Here is an 8,123-nt window from a genome sequence, read left to right on the forward strand (position 1 = left end):
GTGTTACGTTCACCGGTTAAACTGGTAAGATTGGCATCGGAGAGCCGGTGAACAATAACAATAAAAAAAAACACTGCAGGTTCAACTGGTGAGGAAATGTAAAAGGGGGTCACTTTAAAAAGCTACTTTAATAACCCATAATGAAATTGACACATATATAACAAGAAACATGAAACACAGATATATAACATGAAACACAGGAAAATGACATACACATATACATATAACACAGTAATAAATACAACAATAAAGAACCCAACTTAATACCTAACAATAATCCTAATCCTATATAGAGGCAATGTGGAAAACACGGACGAGGGGAAGTGATACTTATGCGGTGTCGCAGTGGTGAAATGCTGGGTGATGGTTGATCCCACGGCAGAACCAAGAGGCGTTGTGTTCACTGGTTGAGGCTTGGATCTCAACTGCCAATCCAGAAAACCAAGAGCTGGCTCAACACTTTCGGTTGAGTCGAAAGGGGCCGCGTGAATCCAACTTCGGGACAGTAGCCGGGCTTCATGAAACGGTGACGTGGAAGGTTCACGAGACGGTGGCGTGGAAGGTTCACGAGACGGTGACGTGGAAGGGGAGGCGGAGAGGTGGCGAACGAGGTAACAAGCGGAGGAGGTGATGGTAGTAATGCATGTTACGGGCGGGCCGTAACAGTGTGTGTGTGTGTTTTATTTATTCATTCTTTTTGCTGTATTTATTCTTATTTTTTCTTAATTTGTCTTTCTTTATTTAGATGGTTTTTTGCTCTTTTTTTTTTTTTACTTAAGTTGTGTAATTGTGAATGTGTGTGTGTCTGTTTGTTTTCTTTTTTATTTATATTTTTTTTGCTGTATCTATTTATTTGTTTTTTTCTTAATTTGTCTTTCTTTTGATGTTTTTTCTATTTATTCATTTTTCCTATATTTTGTTATTATGAATGTGTGTGTTAGTTTTATTTTTCATTTATTTATATTTTTGCTGTATCTAAACATTTATCTTTTTTCTAAGCGTGTTTGTCTTTCTCTTGATGTTTTTTGGTCTATTCATCTATTTATTTTTCTTAAGTTTTTTTTTATTGTAAATGTGTGTCTTAGTTTTTTTTGCTGTATTTATTTTTATCTTTTCTTATTTTTTCTTCTCTGTGTGTGTTAGTTTTCTTTTTTTTCTCTTTGCTGTATTTATTCATTTATTTTTTCTTAGTTTGTCTTTCTTTTGATCTTTTTTTGGTCAATTTTTTTGCTTAGGTTTTGTTATTATAAATGGAGGTGTTAGTTTTATCTATTTATCTTTCTTTTTCACAATTAATCAGACACGTTCCACTTACTTTTTTGTTTTACTTCACCACTGCATGAGTCTGTAAGTGAACGATTCTTTTGAACTTGTAACACACATTAAACAGTCCACTCTGGTATTTTTCACAATTAATAAAACACATTTCGCTTACTTACTCTACATTATCATTGCTCTTTTGTTTTATTTCACCATTGCATGAGCTTGTAAATAAACGAAGCTTCTTGAGTCTCTAGCACACATTAAACAATCCACTCTGGTATTTTTCATAATTAATCAGACACACATCATTTATTTATCCTACTTTACCATTTTTTTTTCTTTACTTCACTATTGCATGAGCCTGTAAATAAACAAAGCTTCTCGCGTCTCTAGCTTACATTAACCCTCCAACTCTTACATTTCTTAACACAAAAATAGACACACACACATTTTTTATTTAGTTAGTGTGTGGTGAGTCTCTAAGTGATGACTGGGATTGGACGCCACTCTTTCACACAGTTTCATATCTCTAATACATATAACAGTGCACTCTACTAAATGACTCGCTTTTATTCTTGTTATTTTTTTACTTCAACATCGGAATCTTAATTTGATAACCTTAATTGAATTGAACAACGCTCCTTCCAGCCTTAATACATTGTTCTGCTCTAGATTAAGTGCAATGAAGCTTTGGAGTATTGAGAGAGAGAGAGAGAGAGAGAGAGAGAGAGAGAGAGAGAGAGAGAGAGAGAGAGAGAGAGAGAGAGAGAGAGAGAGAGAGAGAGAGAGAGAGAGAGAGAGGAAAAGAAGAAAAACGCCACGAAATGGAGATAAGAAGGTAAAACTAACCAAATCAGAAGGCAATAGAAAGCAAAACTAAGGGAAAACTAAAAATTGACCCAAACACATCAAGAACACAACACAAACACAACAAGGAACAAAACTAAATCATCAAGATCTTATCATTAATTTTTCTGAGCATTTATTTTCACGGGAAGTGAGATAGCACTGTAGGAAGCAAAACTGAACCAAACACATTACAAACACATCACAAACACAACACAAACACAACGAGGAGCAAAACTGAAGCGTCAAGATCTTACTTTTAATTTTTCTGAGCATTTCTTTGGTGAGGAAGTGAATTTATTTTTAGTATTCTGTGACCAACGAACACTGACTGGAACACCTGCGCAGCAAAACACTAATCGATACATCCCAGCACAGTCTGAGCCAAGCCAACACAATATAACTCGACCCAACCAAACACAATGCAACTCAATCCAACCCAACCAAGGCCAAGACAAGCCAAACCACCCAAAGGCAACCCAACATAACCCAACTCAAAGTAGCACAACCCAGTATAACCTAACTCAGGCCAACCTAACCTTATCTAACCCTACCCAACCCAACCCAAGCCAACCAACCCCAACCAAACCAAACCCAACACAACCCAACCAACCAAATCTTCCCTAACCCAACTCAACTCTAACTCAACCCAACCCAACCCAACCCACCCACACCCACCTAACTTAACCAAACCTCTCCCCTTAAACAGAAACCCTTAACCCACACACTGCATCCTGGGCAAAGAGAATAACACAACCTGACCTACTTTCCACCTGTGACGTAACAATTAATTACATCGCCTCGCTACTACAAAAAAAAAAAAAACACACACACAAGTATCGGGCCGCTAGGAGAGAGACAGGTAAGGCAGCAGGTGACACGGTAAGAGCATTAGACAGAGTACATTATAGGACGCAGGGGAGAGGATCAGGGCACAAGGGACGAGGAGGTAGCAGGAGAGTTGTAGCTACGCCCTCAGAAGGTTTTTAGCTGTAATGGGGACCTTATTAGAAAGAGATGGAGGAGTGTTGAGATGGTTAGCGAGGTTGGTTTGCTTAGGTTAGGTTAGGTTAAGCTGGTATAGGGAAAGATATAAAAGAAAGAAAGAAAGAAAGAAAGAAAGAAGGAAAGAAAGAGAAATAAGAAGAAAAAGAGCAAGAGAGAGAGAAATATAATCAACTCGTATTTATTCTCATCCATCTTTTCATCTCCTTATTCCTCTTTATCTTCTAACTTCAAGCTATCTATGTACTAATTTCAAACCTTCCAGTCCTACATTATGTCTCCTTATCTACTAAACTAATCAACTCGCTTTTTCCATCTACATCTTCCTCCTTATCTCCAAATTAAAGTTGGTTATTCACTGGCCTATATTTCCACTTTTTCCTAGTCTTCTTTTTCTCCTTAACTACTCGTCTTATATTCCCTTCTTCTTCGTCTATCCCTTCCTCTACTTATTCAATCATATTCCCCCAACTTAAAGCTATTTATTTACTAGTTTAAACCTTATATTCCTTTCTTATCTCTACTCGTCTCTTTCCTTCATCTTCCACTCCTTTAACTAATCATCTTATATCCCCTTCATCTTCGTTTATGTTTTCCTCTCCTTATTCATTCATATTCCCCAAAATTAGAACTATTTATTTACTCCTCAACCTTCCAGTCCTGTCTTATCTTATCTTTCCTTATCTCCTTAATTACTGAACCCATCTCTTTCCTTCATCTTCTACTTTATTATCTCCTTCACTACTCCTCCCGTCTCTTCCCTTCATCTTCGTCTACTCGCGGCGTGACTGATGTCCTTCCCTTGGCATCAACACAGGTGCGGCTTTCGGAACCAGCGCAATCTCATCATGGCGGTGAATGGGCCGCTGATAAGGAAGTTAAGCCCTATCAGCAGCTTGATACAGCGCCCCCAGCCACGCTCCCCGCGCCATCAGGTCCGGGGAAGCTGAGTCACGCTTTTTGAAGTTCCCTGATTAAAGCCTCGGGTGTGTGGTGTGGTGTGGTGTGGTGTGGTGTGGTGTGGTGTGGTGGTGGTGTGGCGTGGTGTGGCGTGGTGTAGCGTGGTGTGGCGTGGCGTGGTGTGGCGTGGCGTGGCGTGGCGTGGCGTGGTGTGTGTGGTGGTGGTGGTGGTGTGGTGTGGCGTGGTGTGGTGTGGTGTGGTGTGGCGTGGTGTGTTGTGTGGCGTGGCGTGGCGTGGCGTGGCGTGGTGTGTGTGTGTGTGGTGTGTGCAGCGTGGCGTGGTGTGGTGTGGTGTGGTGTGGTGTGGTGTGGCGTTGCGGGGTGTGGTGTGGCGTGGTGTGGTGTGGTGTGGTGTGCGTGAGGCTCTGCTGTTTCCTCGTGACTTTCGGCGAGACTTACTTCTTGTTTTGCTTGTCCTCTCTGTTGTCTTGTTTTTCTTTTTTTTCTTTTTGGTAAGGTCGTTCAGTTAAATTTTTTAGTTTTTCTTTTCTGTATTTTTCCTCCTTTGTTTGATTGTAGGTATTTTTCCATTCAGAGGTGTTCAGTTATCTTGCTTGTCCTGTTTAGAGTCTTAGTTTTTCCCTTTTTTGTGAAGTAGTTTCTTGTTTTTAATTCCTGCAGTACTGGGATGCATTTCTACCTTGAGATTTGTTCACGATGAGACCATTTTGTTGACATTAGGAAGGGTCTATGGAGGTCAGAAGGTTAATGGCCACAGTCTTCACTATTTAAATCCCCCACATGAGTTTCTGGAGCTGTATAAATCATCAAATAGTAACCAGGGTGAATATGGAAACGCCTCATGGTACTGAAGGGATTAAACGCTATTCTGTGTGTGTGTGTGTGTGTGTGTGTGTGTGTGTGTGTGTGTGTGTGTGTGTGTGTTTTTTTTTTTTTTTTGGTTCTTTTTCATAGGTAGGTTTTATTCAGTGGTGTTCAGATTTTTTTTCTTTTATTTTATTTCTGAGTTTGTTCTCTCGTTTATCTTATTTCTTATTTGCCTTGTTTCTTGCTTTTTTTTCATGTTTCCAGGTCTCTTTTCAGTGGTGTTCATTCTTTTTTGTCCATTTTAATTTGATTTCATCCTTTTTTATTCTTTTTTTCATTTAGGGTGACTTTTTCCCCTTAAAGTTCTATTTTTCTTTCTTTTCTTAACGATTTTTCTTTTCTTTTTTTTTTTGTTGGAGGTATGAGTTGTTCCTTGACTTTTTCATACATTAGTTTCATCCCTTTTCTTTTTTTTTTTTTATTCAAGGTGACTTTTTTTCCCTTATAGTTCAAGTTTTCTTTCTTTTCTTAACGATGTCTTTTCCAAATCTCTATTTTCCACCTCTATCCTTTCATTCTATTTCCTAGTGCCTTTTTTCCATTTTTTTCCTGTTTTTCCCTCCCTCTCTGTTCGGAGTATTTTGATCTTTTTCTGCCTTTTTCAGTTGTCTCATTCTTTTTTTTTTTTTTTCTTTTACAGTTTTGACTCATTTTCTTTTCTTTTGGTCCTTCCTTCAATTACCTCAGCCTTTTTTACCACCACTTTCCGTGTCTCTTAACTTTTCAGTCCCACACGAGTAACCAGCCATCTCCAACTAGCCATCTCCTTCACCCCTTATCCAGTCCCCTAACCCCTTTTAACCCTCCTCTCCATCTCTCAAAACACCTCAGTCCTTTGATCTTCCATTTCAGGATCCGATAAGCCATCCAGCCTCTTTCTTTCTCCTTGGATAATTTCAACCCTTAACCTATTCAGTACTGGAACGCATTTCTACCTTCAGCTTTGGGCATAATTACACGATTTTATTTATATTACGAAGGGTCTATGGAGGTCAGAAGATTGGTGGCCAGAGTCTTCACTGTTCTAATCCCCATATAAGTTTCTGAAGCTGTATAAAATTACCAAATACGAAGTAACTGGAATGAATATGAAAACGCGTCGTGGTACTGAAGGGATTAGCCTCTATCCTGTCACACGTCTCCTGGTGTTTCGTGTCTGCCTCGCTTGCCTTACCGGCCTCTCCTGCCTTGCTTGCCTCTCGTGCCTTGCCTGCCTCGCTACGTCCCCCAACCTTTAACCTGCCAAGAGGAACCCGCACCATCTCGTCTTTAACCAGCCAGCCTGCCCAGTACCTTGCTCGCTATCGTCATCTTTAACCTGCCTTTCTACCTTTTACTTCACTTGGTGCCCTCATTACTTTACCTGATACTGATCACCCACCGCCTTCCATTCCCTCCCTCTCTCCCTCTCCCCCAACCTCCTCATCTCCTTTGCCTCCCTCCCTCCTTCCCTCCCTCCCTGCCTGCTTGTCTGACTGTCTGACTTGCCTCGTGCTCTTAATCAATTCGGTTTTAATTGTATTTCTGTGTGAGATTAATCCGCTTCTCTTGTGTCGCAGCTTTGATTAGATGGTGTGTGTGTGTGTGTGTGTGTGTGTGTGTGTGTGTGTGTGTGTGTGTGTGTGTGTGTGTGTGTGTGTGTGTGTGTGTGTGTGTGTGTGTGTGTGTGTGTGTGTGTGTGTGTGTGTGTGTGTGTGTGTGTGTGTGTGTGTGTTTTGTTTTTAGTTTACTTATGATCTAGTTAGTAGTCTTTTTTTCCCTTTTTACTTATTTTTCGTTTTTTGTATCTTGTTTCTTTAGTTTCCTTCCTTCTTTCCTTCCTTCCTTCCTTCCTTCCTTCATTGTTTTTGTATCGCGTTTACTTATTTTTCTTCTAGTTCTTTTTTCTTTCTTTCCTTCCGTAATTTTTTCTTTTCTTCACACTAGCCATCTCTTTTCTCTTGCCTTCTTCCTTTTTTCTTCCCTTCATTCTGTATCACTTTACCCTCCTCCTCCTTTTTCTACCATACCTCATTCCCTCTCCCTCATTCCTTCTTTCCTTCTTCCCTCATTGCTTTTCCTTCCTTGCTTCTTCCCTTCCTTCCTTCCTTCCTCTTCCCTTCCATCCTCCCTATCTAATTTATTTTCCACCTCCTTCTCTTTCTCCCTTTCTCACTTTCCTCTCCTCACCTCCCTACCTCCATATTTCCCCTTCCTTATTCCCTTATTTCTTCCTTCCTCCCCTTCTTACCTGCCTTATTTCTTCCCTCCTTTATCTTTTTTCTTGCTCCTTACCTAATACATCTTTTTCCTACTCCCTCTTTCCTCTCTTTCCCTTCCTTCCTCCTCCTTTACTCCATCCATCCATGCCTAGCTATTTACTTCCACACATTCTTGCATAACCTTTTTTTTTTTTCATTCATCCATCCATCCCTTCCACTCCACCACCACCACCACCACTACCACTACCGCTACTACTGCCTGTGTGTCTCTCTGTCTGTTCCCGTCAATTAATTCACATGTCGCCTTCCTATTTTTCCTCCCTTTAGGATTTGTCGTCTATTCACTTTCTCCCAAGTTAAGTCAAGTTTCCCACGCCTCGGCCTTACTTAATCCACTTGCCTCCTTCTGAACTTTCGTCGTCTGAGCCTCGTCTTGCTCCAGAGAGAGAGAGAGGAGAGAGAGAGAGAGAGAGGAGAGAGAGAGAGAGAGAGAGAGAGAGAGAGAGAGAGAGAGAGAGAGAGAGAGAGAGAGAGAGAGAGAGAGAGAGAGAGAGAGAGAGAGAGAGAGAGAGAGAGAGAGAGAGAGAGAGAGAGAGAGAGAGAGAGAGAGAGAGAGAGAGAGAGAGAGAGAGAGAGAGAGAGAGAGAGAGAGAGAGAGAGAGAGAGAGAGAGAGAGAGAGAGAGAGAGAGAGAGAGAGAGAGAGAGAGAGAGAGTATGGTCTAACTCTTTTGCTGGTATTTGACTCATGGTTTCTTAATGCCAAACCACGCTGGGATGCTCATGTTCTTCTGCAGCCTCCGCTAAATATTCTGCTGGGTATATCTTGGAAATCCTAATCTTTTAATGCGCTTCATTTTCTCGGTAGAGTTTGCGTGGTATTTTTAACCCCTTCAGTATTAGGACGCATTTTTTACCTTAAGTTTTGGTTAAGATTAGTTGATTTCATTTACATTAGGAAGGGTTTATGGAGGTCAAAATATCAAAAGCCAGTGTCCTCACTACTCTAATCCCCACATAAG

Source organism: Portunus trituberculatus, chromosome 50 (assembly GCF_017591435.1).
Source record: "Portunus trituberculatus isolate SZX2019 chromosome 50, ASM1759143v1, whole genome shotgun sequence".
NCBI classification, from domain to species: Eukaryota; Metazoa; Arthropoda; class Malacostraca; order Decapoda; family Portunidae; genus Portunus; species Portunus trituberculatus.